Below are 10,015 nucleotides of genomic sequence, written 5' to 3' on the forward strand. Positions count from 1 at the left end.
TGAGGATCCTTTGGGTCGTCCGAAATAGCACATATCGGGCGTGAATTCATGCAAGCGGAGATTTGTGCAAGTAGAGTACTAAGTTCCTCAAATGTGTAGTTGTAGTTGTTACCAATCTTGTTGAGGAATCCCTTCACTACCTTTATTCCCGCTTCCCATAAACCTCCATGGTGAGGAGAACGGGCGGGAATGAATGACCACTGCACTCGCTTATCAGCCAGGTAATCGCACACGTCGGAGCTGTGTTCAGCAACATCAATTTGGCGGTACAATTGACGAAGTGTTTTTGCGGCAGAACGTAGATTGGTTGCGTTGTCCGAATACATTTTAGAGGGAAGTCCATATCTACTGACGAATCGGGAAAATGCCGCAAGAAATGAAGATGCACTAAGGTCAGACACTGCTTCGAGGTGCACGGCCTTTGTTCCGAAGCACACAAAAAGTGCTATGTATCCTTTGGACGGTACCGCACCGCGAGATCTCCGCCCCACAACGCTGACGGGGCCGGCATAGTCGACTCCAGTTACCGAAAAAGGTGGTGAAGGTTTCGCCCGATCTGCAGGCAGTTGTCCCATTTGTTGCATTAAACGGACTGGTCTGGATCTGTTGCACAAGACACAATCGCGACATACTTTGCGCGCGGCACTACAGCCACGAAGAATCCAGAACCTCCTTCGAGAGAATGCCAAGAGCAACTGAGGCCCACAGTGAAGTTGTTCTTGATGTTGATCCAGCAGAATGAGTGAAGTCAAAATTGAGTGTCGTGGCAATAGTATTTGATGTCTATTATCGTAGCTAAGATCAGATTGCTCGAGACGGCCGCCCACCCTAACAAGTCCGTTTTCGTCCATGAAGGGACGAAGCTGATGTAATGAGCTACCTCGGTTGACTTCTTGATTTTTCTGCAGTCGGTCGATCTCGTTCGCAAAATGTTGTCTTTGTGTATGTTGTAGGTATTTGTTGAAAGCAAACTCGATTTCACTAGGCGAGAGCCGCTCACTATCCCGGAACTCACGGTGGCCAATACGAAGCATGCGAGCGGTAACACGTAGAAGAAGCTTGAAGTTCGGGTAGTAACGAACCATCATGTTATCCAAAAACTGATTTTCATATACAGTAAGAAACACTGATACCACGTTGCGCTGCTCTCTTTCAATTTGACGCCATGCACTGCCATCCAGATCGTCGCAAGGTGCGGTTATCATTTCCATTTCTGTTGGATTCCAATCTGGACCGAACCACCAGAGAGAGTTTTGTTGTAGCTGCTCAGGAAAGGTGCCTCGTGAGATCAAGTCCGCGGGATTCTCTTCAGTTCCTATGTGATGCCAGTTGATAGCAGGAATGTGAGTGGTGATTTCAGCCACCCGGTTTGCCACGAAGGTTTTCCACCTCGCTGCGCCTCCCGACAACCATGCCAATACAACTTTGGAGTCGGAATATGCTCGAATCTCGTAAAAAGTAGTCGTTGACAATGCTGCTTGAACATTTGCCATTAGGCGCGCTAGGATTACGGCAGCACATAACTCCAGTCGTGGTGTCGTTACTCTGCCGTTCCCAATTGGTGCTAATTTCGATTTGGCACAAAGGAGATGAGAAGACGTGTTTCCTTCATCGTCAATGGCGCGAACGTAGAGACAGGCCCCCATTGCCACCTCGGATGCATCGCAGTAGCCGTGCAGGTATAGTCGTGACCAATTGCGCATATCGATAATACGCCGAGGGATCTGAAATGTATTGAGAAGTGGGAAACTCTGGACCAAATCAAACCAATCTTTCGATAACTCACCGGGGGGAGTCGAGTCCCAGGCCACCTTCAGCTCCCACATTCGCTGCATCACAAGCTTGGCCTTAACAATGACTGGTGCAAGAAGGCCAAGAGGGTCGAATAGACTGGCAATTTGTGATAATATGCTGCGCTTTGTGGGCTGAAGGATCTCGTTTTGATGATAAGAGAAGAGGAAGACGTCACTGCACGGCTGCCACTGCATTCCGAGGGCCTTGACGGTACTGCTTCCTCCTTCTTCAATTGATATTTTTAGCTCCAAGTCTGAGTCTGGAACGCCGTCCAACACACCTGCACTGTTTGAGGCCCATTTTCTCAGGTGAAACCCACCAGCAGCAAAAATCTCCGTAAGCTGTTCCCTTAACGTTTTAGCTTCCTCCTCGGACGATGCTCCAATAAGAACATCATCAACGTAGATGCCTTTGATAGCCCTTTCAACTGCCATTGGATACCTTTCTCTATTGGACTCTAGTAATTCATGAACGCATTTAGTGGCCAAATACGATGCGCTCTTAGTTCCAAAAGTTACTGTATTCAGCCGATATTCTCTAACCGGCTCATCTACATTCCATCTCCACAGTATTCTCTGAAAATCCCGATCAACTTCATCCAACCAAATCATGCGGTACATTTGTTTTGCGTCTCCCACCAGAACGACTGCTGGGAAGCGAAATCTTATTAAAATGTTTATCAGCGAGTCCTGAACAACAGGGCCACACATGAGTGCGTCATTTAACGAGAGACCACTAGTCGTTTTTGCCGATGCATCAAATACAACCCGACATTTGGTGGTCGAGCTTGTTGCTTTAATAACGCAATGATGCGGTAAATAAACAGATTTGTATGCGGCACTCGTTTCCTCTATGAGGGACATATGACCGAGCTCAAGGTACTCGCGCATGAACGCATGGTACTCAGTTTTGAGGGGTGGATTACGATCGAGCTTTCGCTCAATGTGATGGAGTCTTCTCTCTGCCATTTTCCGTGACTCTCCCAATTGGCTGGGATCCACGAGAAAGGGGAGCCTGACGACAAACCTTCCAGAGTCATTCCGAAAGGTGTGATCGGTGAAATGTTGCTCACAGAGTTTTTCTTCGTCGGAAAGATGATTGGTGTTCGCGCTGTACTCTTCAAGCTCCCAAAACTTGCGAAGCTGGAGAGACAAATCGTCCTCGTAAGTGGTCAATAAGCATGTTGAGGGGTGAGTTCTGATCATCGGGCTTGAGTCGTGATAGCGGCCGGCGACTATCCAGCCTAGCTTGGTGTTCTGAAGTGTTGGTAAGCTATCGTCGGTGCTGAGAGTGACTTTACCAGGCTCCAGCAGTTGGAAAAATAATTCCGTACCCAGTAGAACATCGACCTGACCGGGGAGATGAAATAGTGGATCGGCTAAGTTTATTGAACCCGGGATCGGCCATTTGTCGATGTGAGCTGGTTTACAGGGCAGTGTTTTTGTGATTTTTTCAAGGACTAAACAGGGCACAGTTGCCCGGTAGTTTGTGCATCGTGATGAAATTACGATTTCCGCACATTTATCGGCGTGAGCAGGCGTTGATGAAATGCCTTCAAGTACCATGCTTGCTACATTCGTTTTGGTGCCAAGTTTGCGGCACAAACTGTCACTGATAAAGTTGACTTGAGATGCACTATCTAAGACGGCACGGCAAGCATGAGGCCGCCCGTAGTGGTCCAAGACATCGATGGCGACAGTCGCAAGAAGGACATTGGAAACATCGAGAGCTGAAGGTTCTTCTATGGCCGAAATCAAGGAATGCAGCGGTTTTCCTCCATTTGCGTGGGCCTCGTTGGATGCTGATGATGTGGAAAAGTGAAGCAATGTGTGATGAGGTGAGTTGCATTTGCGGCACATACCTGCTCTACAGCTTTCACCAGGATGGGATTTTAGACAATTTCCACAGAGTTTTAATCGGTTGACATGAGCAATTCGATCGTTGGGATTCATGTGCAGAAACCTTCCGCATTGGTACAACAAATGTGGTTTCGCACATAGTTCGCATGAAGGAATATGGGTGGCAACATATGATGTTGCACCTCGTGGTGGAAACTTTGGTGGTGGCCTAAACGGGGTGCTAGGTTTCGGTTTAATAGCTTGCACCGATTGCAGTGCGAAACTTCGAGATTCTATGAAGTTTAGAAAACTTTGCAGAGTGATATCAGCATCTCGCATTTCTGCAATTTTCTGGCACCACAGCTGTTTTGTTTCGGGATCAACTTTCTCACTGAGGATGAACAACAGCCATGTATCTCGATCCTCTCTTCCCATGGCTTTGAGAGCCCGAATGACTTCATCCGAAACGTCATGCAAGGTACGCAATCCTTGAGCCGAAGATGACGTCAAGGCGTGTTGCGTCAGAAACCGCTGAATATGTTTATTAGCAATTTCTCGTGGCTTATTGTACCGAGATTTTAGTTTATCCATTGCCGCTTGATAATTCGCGTCTTCTATCTTAAGATGCGAGATCAACGACGCGGCCTCGCCATCCAAATTTGTTTTTAGAAAGTACAATTTCTGACTGTCTTTCAACGATGTATTCTGATGCACCATACTATCAAACAAATCGCTAAACGATTGCCACTCAAGATAGTCGCCGTTGAAGACCGGCAGATTCATCTGAGGGAGCTTGAGGTCCGAGAGTGGAATTTGGTTAGCTTCGCGATTTGCAATGGCGGACGAGGTAGAAGCACTAGCAGCAGCCATGTTGGTGGACATCACACGAAGAAGTTCTGCTTGTTGGGCGGCGAGTTGTTGGATGATATCCTGAGAGGTTGATTGCTGTGTAGAAGCCGAAATGTTCCGGTTCTTGACTGCTTTCATGATCTTAAGTAACCGATTCTTCACCGAAATGTAATTTCCCTCAAAGATCTCCTGATGTTTCACAGCTTTATCATACGTTTCGTCATCAGAACATGCATCTATTATTCTGCGGTGCACGACACCGTAGCTAGACCACACTTCGCTTAGTGCATCAATCTCACTTTGCACATCAATTTCTTCGGCTTCTTCAGGCCTTAACTTTGTCACTACTCCAGAAATTCGCGTCAGCCGCGGTTCAAGCGACTTGCGCTCACGAAAAAGCTTTTCCATGTTTGCGGATTTCACGAACTTTGATAGAGTCAGTCACTATTTTTTGGTTCACACTGTCCTTTTGATCACTATTGTCTGGGTTTTTTTTTTTTTTTTTTTTTTTTTTTTTTATTTCTTTATTAACGAGAATTTTAACGTATAAGCTAGTTCTTCTCTTAATATTGTCTGGGTTGGCAGAAGCACTGGAGTTGACACTACTGCGACGAGGCCACCGTACGGACACTGATGATCACTTAGGACGCGATTCGCGGCGAATTTCTCGCTATCCGGCTACCGAAGGACCATATGTTAGCGCAAGGGTCCAAAAAAATCGTGATTCTGACCGACGGAGAGATGGTAGTTTTTCGGAGTAGATTTTCAGTAAAAACACGTGTCTTACTAGACGAATTCAACAATACTGATATTTCAACCGGTAGCATGGGGTGTTTGAGAAGATGATGAGCAAAAGAACAATGAATTCAATTTATATAAGAGTTACGTAATATTTGTACTGTGGATGGATTGCTGATGACCGATAGCACCAACCTCGATGACTGGTGTTAGGCTGGTTCGTCATTTCGGTCGCAACAATGATGATTAACAATAATGTCTTTATGACAATAATAGAAATTAATTGGGATAATAAAGTACAAGCAGCTCTAACATGTTTCATTGTTCTAGGATGGTTTCAGCTGCAAATTTGATAAATGAAAGCATGTTAGATGAATGCAATAAAAACAATATATATAATCAATCAAATTACCTCAGAAGCAAATGTACAAACGTTTTAAACACTATTTACTGGTGATAAACGGAATCCGGTGGACATGTTTAGATTGACTGCGAGCTGATCCAAAACAAAAACAGCAGCAACACATGAAGTTGATTTATTTCAAACTAAAATTTTGGTTGTTTTTGATTCAAACAAAATCTTAGTTTGATTCAACATATTGTAATCGTTGCATCAACCTATAATTCTATTTTGAAACTAAAAATTAATCAGGGAAACAAACAAACTATTTTTTGGTAGAACCAAACTAGCTGTTTGTAAAAATTGACTAATAATTTAGTTTGCAACAACCATAATATGCCTTATATGAACATAAAGATTTCAAATTGAAACAACCTATGAAACAAGTTAGTTTCAAACAAAATCTTAACATTACAACAACAAATTTTGGCTTGGAAATAACAAATTTGATGGTTTGAAATTCAACAAACATTTTGGTTGTTTCAAACTAGGATGATTTTTCTCCGTGATGGTAGGCTTACGGCAATGCAACTGCATTATATATGCAATGATATAATGCTCCATGGTTACTTGGGTAGAAACTTCAACAAATTTGAGAAGAACAATGCTGTGCAGTATTTTTAGCGTGCAATTTGATGAATAGCTTCTGGGGGAAGCTTTGCTTACACTTTCAAAAATTTCCTTTTACGTTCGGTAACTTACAAGGTGTTAACAATTTTTTTTACTGAAAGACGCGTGTCACAAAAGTGCGTTTAAATTGATTTTCAATAAATTTGTGTAGGTAATCTAAAGTGAACATATATTGAGCAAACAATGCGGGACAAAACTTAATTCAAAAAGTTTTCAACAATTTAACAATATAGGGAGCCGGATCCCATTGTTTTTTTTTTTAAAGCTAATTGTTTTACTTATTTATTGGCTGCTATTTCGTCTCCAGATCCAACCAGGAACCAATCGCGTGAAGTTGAACGATCGTTTCCTCCTATAACCAATTATTTCCTGCTAATGCGTAGTATGCACCTGAAACGTAAAGCGCTCAAGAAAAATTTATCCTTTTTACCGAAGTAATTTTGACAGCTTATCCAGTATGAGCGAAAAATAGAAATAATAAACCATAGAAGAATAATGTCGCTGGTGTTCCCTTTGTTCTTGCTCCGAAACATGTTGGGTACATAAGTGTCAAACTGAATACATTTTCGCGTTGACATTTATAGCCCCGCCTATCTCCGCCAGCAAAAGATGTTCCGACAGCGACGCCAGCGACATTCTCCTTCTATGGTTTATTACTTCTATTGAGCGAAATGTCACTTTTACTTGCGGAATAATTGAGCGGCACATTTTTCCGTACGGAAAAGTGACACCTCCGTTTGATTTGTACAGCAGGCGTTACCGATGTTATGAAATCACCTCTACTTCTCAGCAGCGTACAGCTCAAGTAATTTCGGAAGCGGAATCATTCCTTGACCGTTTCTTGTCCTATCCTTTTGCACACCCAAGTAACCACAAGCATTAAGGTATTATCGTATTTTAACTTTAATTCAACGAGAGCAATGCATCATTGCTTTTATTCTGCAATATGCGTGCAATAATGCTTTAATTCGATTTTATGAATGCAATGTAGCATTGCTTTATTGTAGCAATGAAATGTGCATTAATGGGTGATATACGGTCACCGCTCAATGCTTCATTGCATCATCTTACTCAATGCTTCATCGCAAGAAAAACGGGAAGACTTCAATGCAGTATTTATCGTCGATCTTTCTTTCACTCCCACAAGAAATCTGGTTGAAATTCGTAGGTCTGTCTTTTGAGAAACCAGAATTTGAAATCAAAAAAAATGTTGCATCACCCTGGAATTGAACCAAAAACCTAACGATTGATAGGCCCATGCGTACACCACACACCTATCACCAACTCAATGTGACAAGATGCTAAAACGATACATAAAGCGTGAAGATGAGCAACCGTTTTAGCCCAACACAATGAAAACCAAACAAAATCTCAACAGCAAAAGAGCGTTCGCCAACTTATTGCGCACTTCACCCCCAATTGAACTATGACAAACTATGGTGCACGCTTGCAACGGATCATCTAAACGTATTTGGTGCACTTGTTCCTTGAACCGCAAGGAATAAGTGCACTAAAAACATTATCATGATTCGACGTATCCCTACTACACACTTTGAGGGAGCTTACACACTTGTGATGGGTTAACTTGGAGTGAAATCGACAGTATTTGCCACCGGCAACGAAAGGGCGCTGCTTGAAGTTGCACAATTTCCCGGTCAAAACATGCAGCATCCATGGTCCGGAGGATAGGCGCGGCGAGTCATCGAAAACATCTCACTTAATTTGGGTTCGAATCCCACCAGTCACACAAAAAAAAAACAGACAAACAACTTCGTAAGCAACACTGACCTTACATCCAACGAACAAAAAAATATACAATAATATTTTTGTTTTTCTATTTTTGATCTAAAATAATGGTGCATTAAATACACTTTGGCTAAAGCTTTTATACGGTACAGACAGTAACTATACTTTAGCAATTGCCAACATAGAGCTAGGAAATGTAGCTGTATTTACACTTTAATAGCGCCCTTTTCCACTTTAATACTGCATTAATGAGACATGTAATGCAGTATGACTTTATATGCCATATTTTATAGTAGCATATAAAGTGATATTGATGCAACTATATACAGCTGTACGGTTACTTGGGCAGTACTTATGATCAGCGTACCGGCCATAAAATGGAGATCTATTATTCCGGTGGTAAGTTTACATCGATCTGTAAATTTAGTTGTCTGTTTACTCAATCCTTCAATTTTTGTATTACTTTCAGCGGCGAATATTTCGCTTTTACTGACCTTACATACGGTTCGAACGAAAATCTTCTCCAATATACTTATATTCGGAAAACGTAAAATGGTTCCCAATACATTAATGTATTAGCTGGCAACATACCGTAGAATATGCATTTAATTAAAGATAAAATTATGCTCGTGTAATGTTTCATCATCTTAAGTTAATAAAATGAAAAACAAAATGTTGTTTCAATAATCAAACCAAGATTTTCAAATAATCACGTAGCAGTCATTTCAACACAGTCAAAATAATAAGCTTATTTATTTATTTATTTATTTATTTCACTAATAATTCGTAACATAAGACAAGCGTCTTTTTGAATTGTTACATAATGTTAGGAATGCGTAGAAAGGTGTGTCGTTTACCATTACTAATTCAAAATAAAAATTCAAACATTTCAATAATTTATACAATCTTAAAAATAACTTCAAGCTAACTATTAAAGTACTCCGTACATTTCCTCTTAAACGCAAATAAAGAACTCTCAAGGGTTATATCATTGGGTAATGAATTCCAATAGGAGATGCCTCTCACGAAAAAGGAATTGCCATAAGAGGATGTGTTGTGTCGCGGAATAGCATATTTTTTTGCACGGGAATTTCTCAAAGGCTTTAGTTTTGCGTATAAATAACCTGGAGTTTTATGTGTCGCAAGTTTAAACAAAAATAAGCAGCATCTTAATGGAGCAAATTTGTCGAATGGGCATCCTAACAAGTAATGCTGAAGATGGGAGACACTAGAATATTTATCAAGGCTGAATACTACCCTAATGCAAGCATTAAGAGCTATTCGTAATCTAGATTCAGCGTACATTGAAGATTTCGAAAGAATAAAATCACAGGCTATGAAATGTGGAAGAATTAAACTTTTGAAGAGTTTGAGCTTTATATCGACATTTAAAAAAGAAGAAACCGCACGGACAACTCGTAGACTAGCATACCCAAGTAACCACAAGCATTAAGGTATTATCGTATTTTAACTTTAATTCAACGAGAGCAATGCATCATTGCTTTTATTCTGCAATATGCGTGCAATAATGCTTTAATTCGATTTTATGAATGCAATGTAGCATTGCTTTATTGTAGCAATGAAATGTGCATTAATGGGTGATATACGGTCACCGCTCAATGCTTCATTGCATCATCTTACTCAATGCTTCATCGCAAGAAAAACGGGAAGACTTCAATGCAGTATTTATCGTCGATCTTTCTTTCACTCCCACAAGAAATCTGGTTGAAATTCGTAGGTCTGTCTTTTGAGAAACCAGAATTTGAAATCAAAAAAAATGTTGCATCACCCTGGAATTGAACCAAAAACCTAACGATTGATAGGCCCATGCGTACACCACACACCTATCACCAACTCAATGTGACAAGATGCTAAAACGATACATAAAGCGTGAAGATGAGCAACCGTTTTAGCCCAACACAATGAAAACCAAACAAAATCTCAACAGCAAAAGAGCGTTCGCCAACTTATTGCGCACTTCACCCCCAATTGAACTATGACAAACTATGGTGCACGCTTG

The sequence above is a fragment of the Aedes aegypti genome, unplaced genomic scaffold, assembly GCF_002204515.2.
Source record: "Aedes aegypti strain LVP_AGWG unplaced genomic scaffold, AaegL5.0 Primary Assembly AGWG_AaegL5_hic_scaff_1244_PBJ_arrow, whole genome shotgun sequence".
In the NCBI taxonomy this organism is placed as follows: Eukaryota; Metazoa; Arthropoda; class Insecta; order Diptera; family Culicidae; genus Aedes; species Aedes aegypti.